The 7,522-nt window shown below is 27.3% G+C and overlaps 1 long non-coding RNA gene across 1 annotated transcript; it reads left to right on the forward strand.

Moving 5' to 3' along the window:
* Positions 1 to 3,649: 3,649 nt before the first annotated feature.
* Positions 3,650 to 4,199, forward strand: LOC145014431 (uncharacterized). The gene is made up of 4 exons (XR_013665530.1): positions 3,650 to 3,675; positions 3,748 to 3,875; positions 3,981 to 4,065; positions 4,157 to 4,199. It is a non-coding gene; the product is annotated as an uncharacterized LOC145014431 (long non-coding RNA).
* The last annotated feature ends 3,323 nt before the right edge of the window (positions 4,200 to 7,522 follow it).

Here is a 7,522-nt window from a genome sequence, read left to right on the forward strand (position 1 = left end):
ATTTCTTTGCAGATTAATAAGTAATAACCCATACTTCGGTTAACAGTCTTTAAAATTTGATCACTCCATAAAAATTTGACAACCATATTTGATCATTCCAACGACATTCACATGTAACACAATATGAAGGGATATACCCCAAACTGAACATTTTTCTTTATCTTTTTAGAATTCGATCACTCCTAAACTATTTGTAACCCATATTTGTTCGAAATATTGTCCGATTTGTTAACGAAAGATTTATTTGGAATGGTTACACAGACAAAGTAAGCTAGTTTCAGGTTCATTTGAGACCATTCTAATTTTGTGAGACCGTGAGACTAAATCTAAAAATAATTTTAAAATGCAAAATAAATGAAAAAATAAAAAATTCTTTTTTTAAATATTATTTTCGGAACTTGTATTAACTAAAAAAAATTAAAAAAAAATCATGTTTTTTTTTTAAATACGTGAAATATTCTAATAGAATATATTACACTGACATATTCTAAAAAATAATTTTAAAATGCAAAATAAATGGAAAAATCTAAAAATATTTTTTAAATATTATTTTCGAAACTTGAATTAGCTAAAAAAATAAAAAAAAATTAAAAAAAAATTCATTTTTTTTGAAAAATACTTGAAATATTCTAATAGAATATTACACTTTACATATATTAAAAAAAAAATAAAAATGCAAAATAAATGGAAAAATCCAAAAATTGTTTTTTTAAATACTTTTTTCATAACTTGAATTAACTAAAAAAAATAAAAAAAATGCGTCTTACGGTCTCACAAAATTAGGCCGTCTCACATGAACCTAACCATATATATATATATATATATATATATATATATATATATATATATATATATATATATATATATATATATATATATATATATATATATATATATATATATATATATATATCACAAAACGATAATAGCTTACTTTGTCTATGTAACCATTCCAATTTATATATATATATATATATATATATATATATAAATTGGAATGGTTACATAGACAAAGTAAGCTATTATCGTTTTGTGATATATATATATATATATATATATATATATATATATATATATATATATATATATATATATATATATATATATATATATCTTCTCTACTAATAAAACAATACTGAAAACGCCACTTGGCAGTCCCTTAGTCTCTCCACCTTACGTTTTCCCGCTCATATATTATAAGTGAAGTTCCCACTTTGCCCTTCTGTTCGAAAATATTTTCTACATCAGCAAACATGAATTATGAATAAGTAAATAATAAGTAAATAAGTAAATATGTAAATCAGGAAGTAAATCAGGAAATTTAAAATTGATTTCTGTCGAATATGCAATATCCATCCCAAAAAATCAGCTAATCAATTTAAATTCCATTATCAGCTAATCAATTTAAATTCCATATAGTGTCAATCCCTAAAAATCAGGCAATCAGTTTACGCATAGATGATATATTTCAATACAACTTGAGAAGTCAATACGATTCCTGTTAACGTGATTTATTCAATACGATTTCAGAGATCACATATTCATCGTTAGGTTACATTTCAGAGGTGACATATTCATCATCAGGTCAGCAAAACTACACTGTTCTTTACCTTTTCTGTTTCATCAGTTTTATATTTTGTTTTTTTCCCTGTTATGTATAAGAGAAAAGTTTTTGATACATATGTTTACAAGTAAAAAAAACATCGATTCTTTAGTGTAAAAGATAAAAATCGCATAATCATGTTCACAAGTACAAAAAACATTGATTCTTTAGTGTAAAAAAAGGGAAACACGTGTTATATTTTATAAAAAAAATGATCTTAATGTTATGTTAACATCATGTGAAAAGTAGATGTCAGTAGTTTTCTATTCAAGTTTTAAAATCATCAGTTTTCTCACAAATACTTTAATAATAATCAAAATCAGTTTTTTCACAAATACTTTAAGAATACAGACAGGTAGGTAATTAGAACAAATATATGTTTTCTTTATACATTATTAGTAAAATGGCAATTTACTTTCTTTTTGGCGAATTTTTTTATAATCTAAACAATAAATTTTAGAGTTCAAATAACTGTTTCCCCTTACTTACCCTAATTAACTTAAACACATGATAAGAATGGATTTTTGTATCCATCAAAATCAAATAAATGGCAACGTACTACCTTTTTGGTTGATGTATGTATTTTTACTGTTTCCACTTAATTGTTGTTTCTTTTTGACTGTTTGGTTTTTTAATATAACTTTTTTTTATTTTCATTGCATATTATAAGTGTCAATTAAATAGCAATGTACTTTCTTCTTGGCTGTTTGATTGTTTTTTCCCTGTTATGTATAAGAGAAAAGTTTTTGACACATATGTTAACAAGTAAAAAAAACATTAATTAGAACAAATATATGTTTTATTTTTGGGATATCAGTTAAATAGCAATGTGCTTTCTTTTTGGCTGTTTGATTTTTTTTATTTTTTTTAATTTTTTATTGGTTGATGATTATAAATTTCAAATTCAATGCAAACAATAAATTTAAAACGTCCATAGTATATGTTTTCTTTTTATATGCTAGAAATTCCTAAAATGTCCCTCCCACTCAGTTAAATGGCAATGTACTTTCTTTTTGGCTATTTGAATTTTTTTTAATCTAAACAATAAATTTTAAAGTTCAATTAACTGTTTCCCCTTACTTACCCCTAATTAAGTTAAACACATGATAACAATGGATTTTTGTATCCATCAAAATCAAATAAAATGGCAATCTACTACCTTTTTGGTTGATGTATGTATTTTTACTTTTTCTTTTTCAATGTTTGCTTTTTTTTTATATATAATTTTGTTTTTATTTTCATTGCAGATTATAAGTGTCAATTAAATACCAATGTACTTTCTTCTTGACTGTTTGATTGTTTTTTTCTGTGTGTTGATTATAATTGTCTAATTTAATGTAAACTTTTTTTTTTAACTTGCAAGGTACAATGGAACATATTACTCCTATAAAGTAAATTGACTCAATCAAGGACAATTTCACAATTAAAGTTCGGATCATACGTCTTTGGACTCAAAAGTCAAGATTTGATGCGAACGACACATACTCGATAGAAATGATTTTGATGGATGAGGAGGTATAAGATGGATGTATTCAATTATTATTTTTATAAAAAATTATTCATACTCATAAGCAATTATATTTAAATATTTATTATTTCATTTATTTTAGGGAAGGAAAATTCATGCATCATGTGTGAAGAAATGGTTTCCTATATTCAAGCGCTATTTAAAAGAGGATAGTTCAATTTATGTCAAGAAACCTAACGTCGCACCAAATACTTCAAAATTTAAGTTTGCTCATCCGGAATCAAAACTAAATTTTTATCACGATACAATTGTAAAAGATTGTGAAAACTTTTCTGGATCTGCACATGGCTTTCATTTTGTTGACTTCAATACTATCGTTTCTAACATCCTGGAGTCAAACTCTTTTGGTTGGTTTATTTAATATTAACTTTTGCTATATAACATCCTAAATTATTTCTTCGTATTACAATTTGATATTTTATATTAAATTATATTTCCTTGCTTTTGTAGATATTATTGGACACATTTTTGAGTATGGGCATATGGATACCTTAGAACAAGATAAATCAAGACACAAGATGCTCTTGCATCTTCAAGATATAGAGTATTCACCATTATTACAAACAAGTAATATAGCTTCATTTATATTATTTACAATATTTGTTTATTATTTCAGGGATACTAAGCTTAAGATAACTTTGTGGGGTCATAATGCATACTACATGCATGATTTTCTTGCTAACAATAACAGCCTTGCTCCAGTTGTTGTTATTGTTCAATTTGCCAGGGTGAAGTTTATTAATGGTTTGTAACTATTTTTAACAAGCATAATCTAATATATATATATATATATATATATATATATATATATATATATATATTATTGAATAATCAAATTTATTTTGGCAGGTCGTCCTTTTTCATCCACCTACTTTGATGTTAGTAGGGTTTTCATAAACAATGATATCGATGAAATTACAATCTACAAAAACAAGTATTTTCATTTAGAATTTCCTATGTATTATCAGATTTATTTATTTCATACTATAATAAATTTAAATCATTTCTTTGTTGTAAATGAACAGATTGGTCTCTGAAAATGGACAACAACTGTCATCAAGTGGAATTAAAATGATTACATCAAAACAAGACACAGAACATGATGACTTTCTGAAAAATCATTTGTTTTCTAATATTGAAGACTTGTTTGAACCTTTGGAGGTACTTTACATTATTTTTAAAATTGTTAGTTTAATGCACTTATGTTTTTAAATTTTAAATGTTTTTTCATATTTAGAGTATATTGTTATAACTAAACTAAAATACACTTTCGCAAAATAACATTTATTAACAATGAACATTATTTTAATATCCAGGAAAAGACTGTCATTATTGTTGGTACTGTTAAGGGAATACGTCAAAATATACGTTGGTATTACCTTGCTTGTAGCAACTGCAAAAAGTCAGCAAAAGAAAAAGAGTCTTCAACTGATAAGGTTGATGGTTCTCATGAAGTGGCCGAAATCGTTACTTATGAATGTGCTAATCTTAAATGCAAAAATATCAAAATTTCGGTTATTCCAAAGTATTAGATATTAATTTTATATAATAATAATATATGTTTATCATGATTGTCTAATATAATATAATTTTATACTTTATTTAGATTTAAAATCCCACTTCGGGTTCAAGACAACACAGAACATTGACTTTAACTTTATTTGACCAAGAAGCAAAGAAGTTGTTCAAATACACAACTAAAGAGTTGTATGATAAAAACAAGAAGGTATTATTTTATATTTTAACTTGGCATCAGTTTGGTTTTTTTTTAAAAGGTGTTTACAATTGTGTTGGCCTAAAACTTGGCATTATATATTTTACATACAAATTTTCTAATGATATTTATTTACATTTTAGCCTGGCAACAATTTGGAATTGTATCCAATGGAGTTGAAAGTTGTGTTGGACAGAAAGTTGGCAATTAAGATTGATATCACACGTTACAATGTCGATAATAAAAGTAATCTTTATGGGATATCAAGATTAACCGAGAATGCAGACATAATTGATGAATTGGAAAAAAATAATCTTACTCCACAGGTTTTTTTCAACAATTATATTTTGTTTTTTAACACATTGACCCAACAATATCTTACTCAATATCATTTGTTTTCATCTTGTGATGCAGCCTGCTAATTCTGATTCATTCTTGATTGGTTCTTCAGATGTTGGTTCTCATGACACCAAAGTTCTCAAGGTTTTAGTTTTTAAAATATATTTCTCAAATATTTTGTTTTAATTTATAACAACTAACTAAATATTTTTTTAGGATTCTTTTTCACAGACCGGTGAAAATTTAACTCCATGTGCTAGGGACATGTCAACTGCAACAAGTTCTATAAAATTCATTTCTACACCAGTTGAGTTGAAAAGAAACCTTGCTACATGCATAGATATTGATGAAATGGAGAATTTGTCTACTTCTAAAAATCCTAGACTGTCACCACCAGATGAACAACCAACTCCTCTTTTGGTACCCAAGAAAGAAAAGTAAATGCATTTTACTTCGACAAACAATCTTACTTCGTGTTTAATTTTGATTTCGCATCATAGACTCCTAAGCCGTTTACGTTTTTATCTTTCTTGGTTTTGAATGTTTTTTTTTTTGGGATTTCATGGTTGTCATTTTTGTTTCTTGAAAGTACATTCGGACCATTGGGTTTTTTTGTAGTCCTATAATTTGGTTTGCCATGTTATTTTGTTTTTCCTACAACTTATTTTAAACTACATTGCTTTATTCCCACAAAATCTTGAAGAATTACATTCATGTGTAATTATGCAGTTACTTATATGTTTCATTTTACATATCAATTTATTTGACATACCACTTTATTTTACCTAAATGTACTTCTGTATTTACACTATCTCTGTAATTAACTAACTTATTTACCCCTAATCAACTTAAACACATAATAACACGTGAACTGCATTTCACTCCAATATTGAACAAATCACATTTCACAGTCCTTCTTGACTTCGCATTTTTCTTCACGAATCGTCCCTCAATCAATAACCCAATTAACCCAATTGCTAATCGAAAATCAAAACTTATCTGTTTTCATATGCGAACCCAACTGATTGGCTTTTCAAAATCAAATTCGCAACTCCAAATCGTTCGATTATTCGCCCCAATTCCAAAATCAAATAACAGATCCTTCGTATGATTCATTTAATAACCAAGGCTTCTTTTACTTCAAAATGACCATATTGCCCCTAACTTGATAAGTATTTCATATATCGCAATTAACAATTAAGACAAATCAATCAATCAATCAATTTGTATAAGAAAAATGCGAAATTCTTAGCTTTCTTCCCCAATTCGCATTCTACTGTAAAATTCACATTCTTCATTCACCCTCTTTCTTCGCATGTTCCAATCATTTTTTTTAGTTCATTCGCATTTGAGTTGTTTGTCTCACCAAATACGAAATGAATATTAACCATAATCACCTTCGTATCTTTAACCCCATCCATACAACCTCATATGCGAAACCCAATTTTGATTTGTATTACCAAATGCGAACATTTTTGCTTTTACACGTGAACTGCATTTGACTCCAATATTGAACAAATCACATTTCACAGTCCTTCTTGACTTCGCATTTTTCTTCACGAATCGTCCCTCAATCAATAACCCAATTAACCCAATTGCTAATCGAAAATCAAAACTTATCTGTTTTCATATGCGAACCCAACTGATTGGCTTTTCAAAATCAAATTCGCAACTCCAAATCGTTCGATTATTCGCCCCAATTCCAAAATCAAATAACAGATCCTTCGTATGATTCATTTAATAACCAAGGCTTCTTTTACTTCAAAATGACCATATTGCCCCTAACTTGATAAGTATTTCATATATCACAATTAACAATTAAGACAAATCAATCAATCAATCAATTTGTATAAGAAAAATGCGAAATTCTTAGCTTTCTTCCCCAATTCGCATTCTACTGTAAAATTCACATTCTTCATTCACCCTCTTTCTTCGCATGTTCCAGTCATTTTTTTTTTAAGTTCATTCGCATTTGAGTTGTTTGTCTCACCAAATACGAAATGAATATTAACCATAATCACCTTCGTATCTTTAACCCCAATCCATACAACCTCATATGCGAAACCCATTTTTGATTTGTATTACCAAATGCGAACATTTTTGCTTTTACACGTGAACTGCATTTGACTACAATATTGAACAAATCACATTTCACAGTCCTTCTTGACTTCGCATTTTTCTTCACGAATCGTCCCTCAATCAATAAACCAACCAATTAACCCAATTGCTAATCAAAAATCAAAACTTATCTGTTTTATATGCGAACCCAACTGATTGGCTTTTCAAAATCAAATCCGCAACTCCAAATGGTTCGATTATTCGCCCCAATTCCAAAATC

This window comes from Lactuca saligna, chromosome 9 (genome assembly GCF_052625555.1).
Source record: "Lactuca saligna cultivar CGN05327 chromosome 9, ASM5262555v1, whole genome shotgun sequence".
In the NCBI taxonomy this organism is placed as follows: domain Eukaryota; kingdom Viridiplantae; phylum Streptophyta; class Magnoliopsida; order Asterales; family Asteraceae; genus Lactuca; species Lactuca saligna.